General features: G+C 48.8%; 1 long non-coding RNA gene across 1 annotated transcript; it reads left to right on the top strand.

The window, feature by feature from the left end:
- The first annotated feature begins 1,441 nt into the window (after positions 1 to 1,441).
- On the top strand, positions 1,442 to 2,196 carry LOC130366861 (uncharacterized). Its single transcript, XR_008891956.1, has 3 exons — positions 1,442 to 1,524; positions 1,625 to 1,789; positions 1,893 to 2,196. It is a non-coding gene; the product is annotated as an uncharacterized LOC130366861 (long non-coding RNA).
- Positions 2,197 to 16,159: the final 13,963 nt, after the last annotated feature.

Below are 16,159 nucleotides of genomic sequence, written 5' to 3' on the forward strand. Positions count from 1 at the left end.
GCACATGGCCCTGACCATTCCAAACTAATTCACTTTCCAAAAGCTCAATGGCGCTCCTCCTCTTCTGAGCATTGTAGTTCGCCAGAACTTTCACAGAAAGAAAGCCGTTCACTGCGGCATCTTGGTCATTAGATCGGTCAGCCTGGTCCTAACCGGAGTGGTTGTGGTGCAAAACTGTGCAGCTAGGAAAAAACCGCCAGTAAGTGCCCGCTGCATTCACCAGCACAGAAAGCCATATATGCCAGCGGAAAGCTGCCACATAAATGCTGCACGTGCTGTATGCCGCAACTATGCAAATATATCTAGCACAGCCTGCAGCCTGTTCACACCTATTGTGAAAACATTCATTTCAGCTGGGATTACACTTGGCGTGTTTGTCATAAAAAACACCATGCTCGCTGCGGGCACATGTTAGGTTGGAATCAATAGGGTAATATGAAACACCAGACACTAATGGGGGTTTCTTCATCCTTTTATGGTGTTTTTAGGCTATCAAATCTGTGGGATGCCGAGAGCATGTTTTTTTTTTTTTTGGGGGGAGGGGGGTATTTTCTCACAATTTTTTTTTATAGAAATCCTTCAGTCAAATGATGAAAGAATCACATGACTTGTAATGAGAAAAGCCAGAGGGGAAAAAAAACACCAAAGAAAAAACACTTCCTATAATAATAATAATAATGATGATGATGATGATGATAATGATGATGATAATAATAATACACATTGGGACAGATGTATGAAAACCTGTGCAGAGGTCAAGTGGACCAGTTGCCCATAGCAACCAATCAGATCGCTTCTTTCACTTTTCAGAGGCCTTTTTAAAAAAGAAAGAAACTACCTGATTGGTTGCTATGGGCAACTGGTCCACTTTCCCTCATCCCTGGTTTTGATAAATCTCTAAGTTGTAGTTTTGCAACAGGTGGGCAGCCACAGGGGATCGGTGTTGCAGTATGTCAATCTAGGGCCATGGTGTCTAATCTGGAACTGGCAGCAGGAGCCACGACCACTTTAAATCAATGGCTGCTGGGACGTCTGACTAGTGACATCCTTCACTCCAGACCGCAACGTCAGGGACGTCACTCGTCAGACGTCCCGGCGGCCAGCGCTGCTCATTGAGCCTACCGGAGTAGCATTGATCTATGTAAGAAACCTATGGGCCCAGGCTGTTGGGGCCACCAAATGATATTACATATACAGAATGTCTGGTTAGGAGAAACAAATATAACGCACCCACAGGGAGTGGCGCCATTTTAATAAAAATTGTCAAAAAACCTTAGATAACAGTCATACAGAATATATTAGAAAGCTTTTTTGATTTTCAGCTAATCAGAGAGCAGCACTACTGAAATAGAACTCCCAGGAGGTAACAGCGTGTCACACATGTGATGTCATAACCATTGTCCACCAAAGAGCAGCACTGAGCAGAAATAACACGGCTCCTGTTCATTCTCCATCAGTGAGGGGCCGGTGCTGGACACTGTGTAGGGACGCGGGAATGCAAAGTCATACACATGACTGTGACTGGTAAGTGTTACATTGTTGTGTCCAAAAGATCTTTAGTGCAGTTCCATGTGTTTTTCTATGATAAACATGTAAATAATTTATCTTTTTTTTCTTATCTTAGATGCAGTATTTCCAGGACATGGAGTAGCATTTCCGGACCTACAGCAAGACGTTGGATGAAGGCATAGCCCCAGAAATAACACTGGTCCTGTTCATCAGTGAGGGGCCGGTGCTGGACACTGTGTAGGGACACGGGAATGCAAAGTCATGCACATGACTGTGACTGGTAAGTGTTACATTGTTTTGTCCAAAAGGTCTTTATTGCAGTTCCATGTGTATTTCTATGATAAACATGTAAATAATCTATCTTTTTTTGTCCCCTGTCTTAGATGCACTATTTCCAGGACATGGAGTAGCATTTCGGGACCTACAGCAAGACGTTGGATGAAGGCACAGGCCTAGGAATCATGCACATACACAGAAACATTTGCCCAAATTATAGAGGTAACCTCCTTTAGTATGCCCAGAGGAAGGGCCATACAGTAGCCATGGATTCCCTACAGGTTTCCTCCCCTCTGGAGGTTTTTCCTGTCCTGAGTATTAGTTACTGTACGCTCTTTGTGAGTGATGGGAGGTTACAAAAAATCCCCTACACAAACATTTTAATAAATAATAAATAAAGTTCCCCTTTTTTTAAACTGTTCTTTGACTTGTTCGACTCATTTATTTATTTCTGTGTGTGAAAATAGAGTTAGCAAAACATTGATGACCAAAGCTGCTCTCCTGCACGATCTGCATAATGCGGTGCGGAGAGAGGCAACTGGTGCTGGGTGGTGCAGTTTATGAGGCAAACGTAGAACACCCAGCAAGTTCCATGCACAAGCCTTTTTCTGATGAATGGGACTCATGCAGGGAACTTGCTAGGGGTCATACGGTTGCAAAGGATCAACTTTTGGGTACATGAACTGTCCCTTAAAGGGGTACTCCGCCTCTAGATATCTTATCCCCTATGTAAAGGATAGGGGATAAGATGTCTGATCAAAGGGATCCTGCTGCTGGGACTCCAGCAATCTCCATGCAGCAACCAAAATTCTAAATAGTATGTTTAGATCACTGGTTCCTGTGGCAGAATTCGTGACATCATGCCACACCTTCTTGTGACATCACACCACCTCCCATAGACATAAATGGAAAGGGCTTGGCGTGAGATCACGACCCGCACCACGAGAACCCAGAGTTCTAAATATATTATTCAGAACGCCGGGTGCTGCATGAAGATCGCGGGGGTCCCAGTGATCAGTCATCTTTTGTCCTATCTTTAAGGTAGGGAATAAGATATCTAGGGGCGGAGTACCACTTTAAGGAATTAGAGAGTGTAGGCATGCCTTACAAGCAGGTAGAAAAAGAACAGCTGGGAGAAATGACAGGAGACGAAGCAATGTTTGGCTGGGACCGATTTTGGGTGTGTTCTGGCCAATTAAAGGAGAACTATGGCAAAAATTAACTTATCCCCTATCCATGGGTTATGGGAAAAGTAGCTGATCGTGGGGGGTCCCCCTGCAATACCTGGGATGAGACCCGTCGCTCAGTGAGAAGCGCTCGCTGCAGACGTCAAATCTCAATTTCCCTGGACCCCCCCCTTCCTTCATGTCCACCACAGACGCGCCCAGACTGCTGTCTCTTACAGAGTTTTATGCCCAGAAATGGTTGGCTACTCACTTTGTCAGTAGATTCTCATCCTAAATATGAAGACAATCGGGGAAATGTACCTGTGGAGAGGAAATGTTGTCCAGTTGCTCTTAGCAACCAATCAGATCACTTCTTTTATTTTTCAGAGGTCTTCTCAAGAATGAAAGAAGCAATCTGATTGGTTGCTATGGGCAACCTGATGAAAACATCTTTTTTTTCTTTAACAACTCCAGTACTACAACTCCCATTGTAGTGTGTCTGTTCAACCTGTGCCTCCTCCAACCCTGACCCTTAGGGGGGCACAGACTGGCCACACTGGGGGTTGTAGTACTTTCATTATTACAGTTCCCCTATAACTCTGCAGCTTCGGTAGAAGTATGAGGCTCAGCCTTAGAGTCAGTGTATATGGCTGCTCCGGTGTTCTTCTATTTTACAGCCTGGACCCTGTTCTCCTCCACACTGGTCCCTGTGGTCCGGTCAGATGGTTCTGGACTGGGGCTGAACGGTTGCTTGAGGGATTTAGTGGCAGATTTTTTTGGGACTTCAGTTGTTGGATGACCTCTCTCTTCAGTGGCTGCTGATATTCGTAGTACAGAATTTACAGGTGTTACGTAAAAGGGGTACTCCAGGGGAAATTTTTTTTTATTTTTTTTTAAATCAACTGGTGCCAGAAAGTTAAACAGATTTGTAAATTACTTCTTAAAAATCTTAATCCTTACAGTACTTATCAGCTGCCGTATGCTATAGAGGAAGTTGTATAGTTCTTTTCGGTCTGACTACAGTGCTCTCTGTGAGTAGGAGCAAATCTCCACAGTAAACTTCTCCTACTCCAGACAGTTCCTGACATGGACAGAGGTGTCAGCAGAGAGCACTTCCTGTGGAACACAGCAGCTGTTGGGTGTGTCTGACTTCCAGAGTTTTCCAGAGAGAGAGGATTGTAGCAGTGTTTCCTACAGCCTTTTCCCCAGGAGGGTGGCAGCTTCCTTGGGAGAGACTCCTGCTATGGAGCCCCAGACTTCCACCCCTCGAACTAGGCCGGCGGGGGGTGGGAGTGAGAGAGCTACGGCCGATTCCCAGGACAGGGTGAGAAGATCCAGCAGGCTCCGCAGTAATGTGGAGCCCACTCCCCCGTCCGTCGCTGGAAACCGCAAGGCGTCCAATAAGAAGTTTATGATTATGTCTTCGGGGACTGTGTCTGATATTATGGAACCCCAGCAATGAGGGGTGAAGGGTCCCAGGGAGTTGCTAGCTACTTTCGGTTCCCGCATGCAGACAAATCTAGTAGAATATGAGCAGCTGGGGAAAAAGCTGAAAATCATAAGGGAAGACCTGAGGTTTGCTCGCTACAAAACAGATAACTCTGCCAAGGCTATGAGGGCTAAGTTTGCTGCCAGGGTGTGTGAGCTGAAGGCAGAGGAGCAGGAGGTGGTGAGAGCCCGAATGCTGATTGTAGCGGGAGCGGCCATGTTTAAAGAAAAATTGAAGAATGAAGACCGCTATAAAACCATGCGGACCCCTGTGAAGGAGGAAGAGGATAGTCAGGGGGAGGAAGAGTGCTTGTGTGTCACAGAGGAGAAGATGGAGGAAGGTGGTGAGGGAGATGGCGGCAGTGAGGGTGATGAGAGTAGTCACCCACCCATCTGGAAAATTTCAGTTTTGGCCAGGACCTGGGCCCTGAGGGGAGGAAGAGGAAGAAAAAGAAGAAGAAGAAAAAGGCTGAGGAGCAGATAAAGTTTGTTTTCTCTCCTATCCAGCAGTCTGGGCCACCTGAAATGTTGGTTCAGGCTGCTGGGCCCCCCACCCTGCGAGATCCCGCTTCTGTTGTGGAACGGGACCAGCACGGGGGGTACAGTGCTGCATCCAATATGGCCGCGGGTGCTACAGTCACGCGTCCTGCTGGTAGGGAAGAGCAGGAAGGGCTAATAGTGGGCAATAGCTATGCGGCAGTTTGCAAGGGGAGCGGTTCCCCGAGTATTGTGAGCAATGTTACTAGCCCTGCGGGGCACTTCTCTGAGAGGGGGGGGAGTGTCCAGGCGCCTGAGGTGTGTGGTGAGATCTTCTGCTCGGGGGGCGGTCCCCTGGGCGCTGCTAGTAGTGTCGGTGCTGCGGGGCACTCCCCTGAGAGGGAGGGGAGCGTCCAGGTGTAAGAACCTACTGCTGAGCCCGTGCGGTTGGGCGCAGTGTGTGGCGCAGGCACTGCAGGGATCTCCCCTGTGAGAGAGGGGAGTCCCTGCGCATCAGTGGCAGGAGGAGTGGTGGAGGTGCGCCTGGAGGGGCAGCCTCAGCTTCGGGAGGTGATGTCGGCGGTGACATCTCGAATGGAGGAGGAGTCAGGGTCGCCGACAATGGCAGCCGCCGGTGACCTGAGAATGTACAAAAAGGCCAAGCTAAAGCATGTCCAGGCCAGCCCAGAGGTAGTGGGTGAAGCAGCTGCTGATCCCAAAAATATTGTCAATAAAAGCAATGTTAATACAAGGTGTGTGAAAGATGGGAGAGGTAGTGCTGTGGATAAGAGGGGTGTATGTGGCAGTGGTAGTGGTGCAAATGGGAGGAGTGGTAGTGGTGCAGATGGGAGGAGTGGTAGTGGTGTAGATGGGAGGAGTGGTAGTGGTGTGAATGAGAGTGGTGATAGTGGAGTGAATGAGAGGAGTGGTAGTGGTGCAGATGGGAGGAGTGGTAGTGGAGTGATCGGGAGGAGTGGCAGTGAAGTGAATAAGAGTGGTGATAATGGAGTGAATGAGAGGAGTGGTAGTGGTGCAGATGGGAGGAGTAGTGTTGCGAATGAGAGTAGTAGTAGTGGTGTGGATGGTAGGAATAAGAGTGGCTTTTGTGGCAGTACAGGTGGCCTAGGCGGGAATGTAGGGACGGTGTCTGAACCGGCTGCCCCCCCCCCCGGTCGTCAGGAGTTATGCAAGTGTGGCGGCTGGGGGTTCAGTAGGATCTTTACCTCCTGCATCTGGTGAAGGTCAGTTGCAACGGCGCCTCCTGGAGGCACTAAAGAGAGGAGAAAGGACGCTCCAGGTAGAGGGAAAGGAGATGGGCCTGTCTTTTTGGGTGGAGAGACATGGTCTGGGAGCGTTCCGAGAGAGGAATGGGGAGACCGTATGGTCCCTCCAGACACCCGGGCAGGAGGTAGGTTGCAGGAATGTGGCCCGTTTGGTCTGGAAAGGCGAAGATGCGTGCCCCCAAAGGGGCAAGGTGGTGGAGCTTCTTTTCCAGATGGGTTTCAGGGCTGGGGACATCTTTGCCCTGATTCACCCCTTCGGCTCCTCCTAGTTTGACGTCAGCTTTGTTAGGCCGGAAGAACTAGATCTCTTTTGGTCTAATTATGAGCTGATGAAAAACGAGCCCGGATGGCGAGATTTCGCTGTAAAAGCGGTATCTCGCCAGAGTATGGTAAAGAAAGTGACCGTTTTGACCCGTAACGAGTCACTTTCTTGTTATGACATTATGACCTGGCTGGGCAGGTACGGGGAGGTGACGGACGTCCCCCGGAAGAACTTTGACGAGCACAATATATGGTCTGGGGCCTGGACGTTTTCCGTTCGTCTCAGGCGTTCAGGGAACATGGTCACCCACATCCCTTCGGCCGTCTTTCTGGGACGCGACAGGATTCAGATCTTCTACCAGGGGCAGCCGAGGCTGTGTCACAGGTGTGGTGACCCAAACCACTTTAGTGCCAACTGCACTCAGCAGATATGCGCCCTCTGCTGTGGGGTGGGTCATCTGGCGGCCACCTGTGGGCAGATCGGTGTAACTTGTGTGGTGACTTAGGTCACCCGTTCAGCCGGTGTCCACGCTCGTTCTCTAACACTGTGACCGCCCCGGCTGGGGAGAGCCTAACGGTTGCCCCTGCGGGGGAGGGGACTAGTGGAGGAGAGGGGGCACCAAAGCCAGTGAAGGAAAAACCTAAGACCCCCTCTATGCGGAGGCGAGAGGAGAAGCGCAGGTTGGAGAGGGCCCTTGAGAATGCCCAGGTGCCAGGGGTGGCTCGGGGTCCCACTCCAGACACTGGCTCAGAAGGAGGTCAGAATAACTCTGAGGCTTTGGGTGGGGCCGAACTGGATGAGGAGATAGGGAGACTGCGTAGGGAAGAAGGTCAAGATGCTCCTTCCTCCAGTCATGCCTCTGAATCCGAAACTGTGGATGAGGAGGAGAAGGAGGGGCAGACAGTAAATGGTGGCCAGGAAAAGAAGAAGAGGAGGAAGAAGGGTAAGAGTAAGGCAGCGCCGTCCTCCTCTTCAGTTGTAGCCTCAGACCATAGAAGGAACAACTCAGTCTTTGACCCTCTGATCATCCTTTCAAATCGATATGAGGCCCTTGGGGATACCATCTCCCCTCCTCTTCTCGAGGGTCCGGAGGCAGTGCGGCCTCCAGGAGGTGCCGAGCCTCCTTCCTCTGGGGCAGTTTCCTCAGGGGCTGAGGTAACACCAGATGCTGAAGGTAAAGATCCTGGGATGGATATATCCCTGAGTTTAAAAAGAGGCAAAGGGTCTTCTTCCGATTCAGATGGGGGTGGAGGGAAGGAGAGGAAGAAGGTTTAAGGGGTGAGGCCATCTAACTCAATCACCCAGGATGGCGGCACTCAACCCACTGACGTTGGCATCCATTAACTGTGCCAGCATAAAATCAGATACGGCTAGATTCGCAGCCTTTGATTTTCTCGGCCGTGTTGAAGCCGGCATTTTCTTTTTACAAGAGACCAGGTTGTCAGATCTAGCCTCCCTGGTAAAAGCCAGAAGAGAGTGGAGGCATGGTCCCTCCCACTGGTCTCTTGCGGCTGAGCCGTATAGTGGGGTGGCGGTCCTTTTTACCGCTCCTGTTGAATGCAGATGGGTTATTGAGTTAGAAATGGGGAGGTGCCTGATCTTAGATGTCTTCATGAAGGGACAAGAGCTCCGGCTCATTAACATCTACGCCCCGCAAACTAAGCGGGGCCGTAAAGATCTCTTTATGAGGATTAAGCCCTTTCTTTTTACGAGTCGGCAAGTGATCTTTGGAGGGGACTTCAATAATGTCACGAGGTCCCAAGATAGGAGAGGCTCCAATGGTCCGCTGACTTGCGATAGTGTGGCACTGATTAGCATAGCTAGAGAAGCTCGCCTAGAGGACGCCCACATCCGGAGCCCCTCAAGCCACACGGGTTTCACCTATCATCAAGGTAGTCGCAGGTCTAGAATAGATAGGTTTTATTTAAAGGAGGAAGCCGTATCTTCCGCAGTGTCCGTGGTTGAGGTGGAGTTCTCCAACCACTGTATGATTTTGATTTCCCTGAATGTTTCAGAGACCCCCCGGATGGGAAAAGGTTATTGGAAGCTGAATTTGTCCCTCCTGGAGGAAGCGGAGATAAGACAGTCCTTTGAGGATTTTCTTCAGAGTCAGGTACCTTTACTGGGCCTATGTAGTAGTAAGTCAGAGTGGTGGGAGATATTCAAGAAGCGGGTTGCGGGGTTCTTCCGCCAGCTCTCGAGCCTCAGGTCCCTGAACAGGTATCGCCTGTATCAGGGTCTGAGGAGGAAACTCGAGCTTCTTGTCTCGACTGGAGGTAGCCGTGAGGATATCTCCAGAGTGAAATCCTTGCTGATGGGGTGTCAGTACGATAGGCACGCATCTTTGGTTTTTGAGAGGGATTTCGGGAAGTACCGCTCGCCTGACCCTTACAGAAACTGTAAGATGTCAGTGAGTAGTAAAGTCATTTCAGGACTGATTGATAGTAAAGGATCTCTGAATCGGTCCAGACAAGGGATCTTGGAGGTCGTCAGATCCTTCTACTCGCACCTCTTGGGAAGGAAGGATCTAGATCAAGACAAGATGTCGGCTTTCCTGGCTGAAACCATTCCTGAGCCAGGGGTAGACCCCTCTCTTGATGTTTTGGCAGAAAAAATCAGGGAAGAGGAAGTGAGACTGGCGATCGAGGGGCTCGCCCCTAAGAAGTCGCCAGGTCCGGATGGCTTAACATCCGAGTGGTACAGGACCTTTAAGGAGTCTTTAGCTCCCTTCTTGACTGAGGTATTCAATGAGTGTCTCTCCTCGGGCACTCTGCCGAATTCAATGAGGAGGTCAGCCCTGATTCTTCTGTCAAAGGGTAAAGATCCCAGCCGTATTGAGAATGGGAGGCACATAGCTCTTCTCAATACGGACAGTAAGCTTCTGGCTAAGATACTGTTTAATCGGATGGTGAAGTTTGCACCCCGGCTCCTTTCGGGGGCTCAGCACTGCTCTGTTCCAGGCCGAAGCACCTTAAGTGCGGTCCTTAGTGTCAGGGAGGCAGTGGAGTGGAGTAGTGCTGGTTCCTGGAAGGGGTACTTGCTGTCGCTGGATCAGGCCAAAGCGTTTGATCGGGTGAACCACGAGTACCTCTGGTCCGTCCTCCTGAGATATGGCTTACTGTGTACTTTTGTTAATTGGCTTAAGATCTTGTATACAGGGGCAGAGAGTTTCCCACTGGTGAACGGTTGGTCTGGCCGCTCTTTTGAGGTGGGGTCCGGAGTCCGTCAGGGTTGTCCTTTGAGCCTGCTTTTATACGTGTTTGCGATTGATCCCTTCGTCCGGAGGGTAGATTGTGGGCCGTTGGCGGGAGTCGGGATGAGTCTGGCGGAGCTGGATGTTGCCCAGAGAGTAGTGGCGTACGCTGATGATGTCACCATTTTCGTGTCCTCGAGAGAGGAGGTTGATGTGGTGATGTCGGAGGTGGAACGCTACTCGGAGGCATCCGGGTCTAAGATCAACCGGGATAAGTGCGAAAGTCTTTGGCTGGGAGGGGGAGATCCCACGTTTGATCTCCCGGACACCCTTCCAGGGCCCCAAGAGTCAGCAAAAGTTCTGGGCATCACATTCGGCCAGAATGATTATCCCACCAAAAACTGTGATGGTAAGCTCCAGGATGCCACTCAGAAGGTGAACCAGTGGAAGGGTTGGTCTATGACCCTCAGGGAAAGGGTACACCGGATCAAATCGTACCTGCTCCCCTTGTTTATCTATCTGGGCAGCGTATGTATCTTGCCAGAAGCTTACTACACTAGGATCTACAGCCTGTTTTTCCAACTGTTATGGGGAAACAGGATGAACCTAGTCAAGAGGGAGGTTACGTACTGCACGAGGAGACTTGGGGGTTTATCTATGGTAAACCCTGTGGTGTTCTTAACGAACACCTTCTTGAAAACTAACATCTCAAACCTCTGGTCAGAGAGGGCTCCTCCGTGGGTACTCTCCTGCAGAGAATGGTTTCGGCCTTTCTTCCAGGAATGGGAGACAGGAGGGCAAGTGAAGGACCTCCGTACGCCCCATGGATATCTTCCGGCTTATGCTACCCCGACTCTGAAGGCGATACGTCGGTGTGGTCTGGGAGTGTGGGAGATCAGGACCCAGTCAAGGCAGTTCCTTGACAAACGACTTGACCCACTTCCAGAAGCCTCTGGCGCTCAGGGACTGCCCAGGTCGGGATCTGAGGATGGAGTTGTACCTTTTAAACATGAAAAGGATCCCCCAGAAGTTTTGGGACTTGGCCTGGCGCTGCTTTCAGGGGAAGCTATATGTGAGGGACAATTTGAAGTGTAGGAACTCTGATGACCGGGGATGTCCCCGAGAAGAGTGCGGGGACACGCTTGAAAGCATGGACCATTTCCTGCTTCATTGTCCCTTTAATATAGGGGTTTACAACAGGGTGGGTGCTTCCATCGTCTGGAATCAACTTGCCGGCCTGGACTTATGGGGCATTCAGGAACCTGGATGGCCAAGATCGGGGCACTTTATACTTAGTTAGTTTAGTGGTTAGGTACTACACATGGAATGCATAGTGCTTAGTGTGCTTAGTGTCGACCCAACAGAAAATCCTCTCCGAGGTGGAGGTCTGTAGGAACATCATCGGTGACCTCGGGAAGATCAGGTCTTTGGAGTATGGCAGTCTTGGTAACAGTAGGGCTTCTCTCCTATGGAGAGGGTTTTCTTTTGATGTGCCCTAGGTACTAGACCTTTTAGGTAGAGTACCTTTATTTTGGTTAGGGACAGTGTTATAGGGATAGAGATAGGATGAGAACAGGGTTAGTTTGAATGGAGGGATAGGATTAGGGAGAATTGTAGGGGGAGTTAGGGAAAGAGTGTAAAATTATTTTGAATGTATCAAGTCTGCCATCCTTCTTCCTGGTGGAGGGCTAATGCATGTGCACTTTTTCAAGAAAAAGAAAAGAAAAACAGTATAACAATCCAACGATAGAGCAAAACATTCGCCATTTGGATACAGAGCTGTGAAATAGGGTCATTAGGACATGTGGACATATGGACTGATACATGAGCAGTATGTAGTCAGAACAGTATTTCATCATATCATCAGTAGAGCTACACACTTCAAGAATCCCATTCAAACGTGTATGCATAAACATTGTAAACGTGTACCCCCTTGACAGATATAGCAATGGTGTATTCATGATGGAAGTTGTAGGGCCCCCAAGGTATACCCGATGACTCCCAAACAGTACCACTCAGTGGAACTGAAGGGCCTAACTATTTCTGCAATTTCGTCTGTTGAATAATGCTCTAGAATAAACACTTCCCACTTATCAAAGAATTTGGTAGTGCGTGTGGTCTCATGTCTCTCCGAGTCAAGCCTATCGAGGTTGCATAGACGCTTCATTTGGGAAGTCACCATAAAAATAGTAGGTGGTGAGGATGACAGCCATGAATCAAAAATACATCTCAATGCCACCAATAGTATAATATGGACCAATTGGGGTACTTTCGGTAGGGAGTGTCGTGAGTGGTCAGGTGGTCTGAATTGATGAAACAGTAGAGCTCTTGGAGAGTTAGACAGAGTCACATTCCATGTTTGTGTAATATAGGTGAGCAGTATTCTCCAGTAGGGTATTATGTGAGAACAAGTCCAAATGCCATGCCAAAGGTCAGTTAGGGGAGTGGAACATTTGGGGCAGGCAGTGATCCTATCCGGGAAATTGGGAGTCGGTAAGATGTTAAAACCATAGATCGCCCTATGAGCAAGTTTAAAGTATGTTTCTCGCCATCGTTCATTAATGACACACCTACGAATGATCGACCACCCACGTAATATACAGTCAGAGATATCCACATCAGGGATCCATTTGGACCAGGAAGCAAATATTTTAGAGGGGTCCGTCTTGATCAACATCTTTTTAAGTGTCACGTATATGGAGGATATCCACAGCTTATGAGGGACTGAACCAATAAGGTAATCTAGGGCATGGTCATGTGTTTCTATCTTATGGTTGCGTAAGCGTGAGGAAAAAAAAGAATATAACTGATTTAAAGGGAATATATGGGAGGGTGGCAGTTGAAAGGTGTTCAATAAGGTTTGAGGAGATAGCCAGCGTTTGTTGGGTTTATCAATAAGATCGCATGCAGAAGATAGACCCTGGTGTGCCCACAAAGTGAATGTGTGTGTAGGGATGGTTACAGGCAATTCGGGATGACAAGTTAACGGGTGATATTTAGAGACCAGGAATGGTAGCTTAAATAATTTACGAACTTCCTTCCATGTGGCCACGGTGTCCCTTAGAAGGACAGATCGTTTCATTAAGCTGGGCATTTTCGCATAAGCGATGTGTAACAGGATCCGCAGATCCCAGGGGTGCGCGAGCGCCCTTTCCAAATCGCCTACCACATGAATGGAAGAGCCATGGATCCAATCGATCACAAAACCAAACAAGCAAGAAAGATTGTATCCCCTCACGTTAGGGAAATTCAGTCCCCCCTCCTGCTTGTCTAGCATTAATTTGTGTAGAGCAATGCGGGGACGCTTGCCCGCCCATATAAATTTAGTGAAGGCCAAATTTTATTTATGTATATCTGCGTGTTTAAGGAGTAGTGGTAAGGTCTGGAGTGGATATAGGAGCCGCGCGAAACGAATCATTTTAACTAAATGACATCTCCCCATGAAGGTTAGAGGAAGGCCATGCCATCTTGTCAGTTCTGTGCATATTTTGGATATGATTGGGGGGAAGTTAAGAAAATAAATCGTATTAGGAGTTTTTCCCACTTTGATCCCCAAATAGGTAACCGAGGAATCCGCTATGCGTATACCCAATTGAGTTATGTTAGCCACCCATCGCGGCGGGTGTACACCCAATGGAAGTACTTCCGATTTGGAGACGTTGACCCTATATCCCGAGAAGGTGCCAAAAGGGTTAGGTGGTCAAGAATAACATGCAGTGAGGTGTCTGGGTCATTTAAGAAGAGCAAAATGTCGTCTGCGAACATGGTAAGTTTCACCTCCCGCTCTCCGACCTTGATGCCCTCGTACACTGGGGATGTCAGTAATGATCGCGCTAGAGGTTCCAATACAAGGTCGAAGAGAAGGGGCGAAAGAGGGCAACCCTGTCTCATTCCTTCAAATAACGCAATGGGTGATGACAGTATCCCTGGCGTGTAGATCCTGGCCGTGGGCGCCCTATATACTCACGTTAAATAATTACGAAACGCACCGTGCAGGCCCGCCCGGTCTAGCACCATCCCCAACCAGTCCCATCTCAAATTATCGAAGACCTTTTCGGCGTCAAGAGCCAGTAGCGCTGGTCGATCTCCCGGTTGAGGGCTATGCTGGAGCCGGTCCAAGACGGCTACGACCGTTCTGATATTCATGGTTGCGGATCATTGTCTGATAAAGCCTACCTGGTGGGTATCCACTAGTGTCGGCATGAACCTCGCCAGTCTGTCTGCTAGAATTTTGGACAAGATTTTGACATCCTGGTTTATCAATGATATGGGCCTGTATGAGCCGGGATCCCTTAAGTCTTTACCCTTTTTAGGCAATACTTTAATATAGGCCATAGAAGCTTCATCAGGGATATTGCCCGTAGATAGAAATTCCTTGTATACATCGGTAAGTAGTGGTGAAAGTTGTGGTAAAAGCGATTTAAAGAATTCCCCGGTGTACCTGTCAGGGCCTGGCGCTTTATTGTTATGTAAATTGCGGATGACAGCCTGAATTTCTGCCTCTGTGACTGGAGCATTAAGCATCTCCCTCTGGTCATCCGACAGAGAGGGGAGATCAAGACTCCTCAAAAATGTTTCTCCTGCCAGTAGGTTAGAAGGGGAGTCTGCATATAAAGTGGCATAAAAGTTTTCTAAAATTTTATTAATGCCGTGAGGGTCATGTTTTAAAGTACCCGTGGAGTCCCTAAGTGTAGTTATGTGGGAGGGGGGCTGTCTCCCTTTCGCCAGGCAAGCCAAAAGACGTCCAGCTTTGTTGCCGTGACGGAAGAGATCAACTTCAAATTGGGATCTTTTCATACGCTCATGTCTGTCTAGCCATATCTCGTAGTCAGATTTGGCCTGTTTCCATGCCTCCTTATGTGATTCGTTCGAGGAATTAAGAAAAAGAGCGTAGGCTTCCTTTAGGCGAGAGCTGGTGGCTAGAAGTTGTGTGCGGGATTTGCGCTTTAGTGCCGAGATATGGGCTATCAACCGTCCCCTGAGGACTGCCTTCCCTGTTTCCCAGAACAATACTGGGTTTTGCCTGTGTGAGTCATTTGTAGTCGCAAATTCTAACCACCAGGCCCTGAGCAACTCCACGAAGTCCTCGTCTTTTGTCAGATAGGAAGGAAATCTCCAGAGTATATCAATTCCCTTGGGGCAAGAGGGAAATAGGTCTAAGATTATTGGGGCATGGTCTGATAATGCCAGATCTCCAAAGTCCACCGAACACAACCGATAGGTCAACTCCATGCTCATAAGAAAATAATCTAATCTCGACCATGATCCGTGGACACTGGAGAAATGCGTAAACTCTCTATCGTCCGGATGAACAAGTCTCCAGGTATCCACTAAGCCCAATTGGTCCATGAAGGGTGCGAGAACACAATCCCGAGCTCTCGGTAATGGGTTGTGAACATTAGGGTTGTTCCGGTCTACTCGGACATCCAGAACGGTATTAAGGTCGCCCCCTATCAGTTTCCTGTCTACTGTATCCGATTGGATCTCACTAGCCAATTCCCTAAAAAAAGATCCATTCTCCCCATTAGGTGCGTAAATATTGTATAGGCTCAGGATTTCCCCATTGTGTTCTATGGTGAGGTGTGATACTCTGCCGTCCGAGTCAGTACTGTGAGAGATAAGAGAAAAGGCAAATGACTTGTGCAATAGTGTGAGGACTCCCGCTTTGCCGTCTTTGGCGGAGGACCCGTAAACCTGACCCACCCATTGTTGACGCATCCTGAAGAAATCCTGGTCTGTTAGGTGGGTTTCTTGTAATAACTCAATATCCGGAGAATAGGACCTCTTCAGGAAGCGTAAAAACAATCTCCGCTTGTGCGGGGACCTAAGGCCCTTCACATTCCAGGATATAATTTTAAGTATAACAATACCCTGCTAATGAGACCGGCAGATATATATCAGAAAACACTAAGGAATATGCAGTCGGAAGAAGGCATGTCATAGTAGTGACTAAAAGAAACCAATGTGTGTTCTGACAATAACGTGTAGCCTTAGTGTGTGGTATGAAACCCATGTCCTGTAAAGAAAAACAGCGTGGAGAATAATGCAACATAGTCATCATAATGAAAACATAAACTAAAACAATCAAAAAAACACTAATGAGAACCCAGTGGGCCGACAGATGGAACCAGTCGCACCAGGTCGGGTTAAGGGACTTCCTTTTTTCTGACGACATAGGTAGCATCAAAAACAGCAGGACAATGAGGCCCTCCGCCCCCTCCCCCTCACTAGTCGGCTCCGAGACCCGGTGATATCAACGTTAGAACACATGTTAGAGACACGCTAACCCAGGGAGAAGTAGTCTCCAATCTTGGCCTCTTGCAATGGTATGCCCCCTCCGCAAAAAGAAAAATATACACACATAACAGAGTAATAGGAGAGGAGAAGAAAAACCTGTTCCCAGTGGCTCGCGTAGCGGTCGGTCTGTCCGAAAGGGAGGATCAGTCAGCAAGGCAGTGCAAAAAGGAATACAAGTCTCAGTCTGGTGAGGAGGTGCGTTCCCCGC

Source organism: Hyla sarda, chromosome 4 (genome assembly GCF_029499605.1).
Source record: "Hyla sarda isolate aHylSar1 chromosome 4, aHylSar1.hap1, whole genome shotgun sequence".
NCBI classification, from domain to species: domain Eukaryota; kingdom Metazoa; phylum Chordata; class Amphibia; order Anura; family Hylidae; genus Hyla; species Hyla sarda.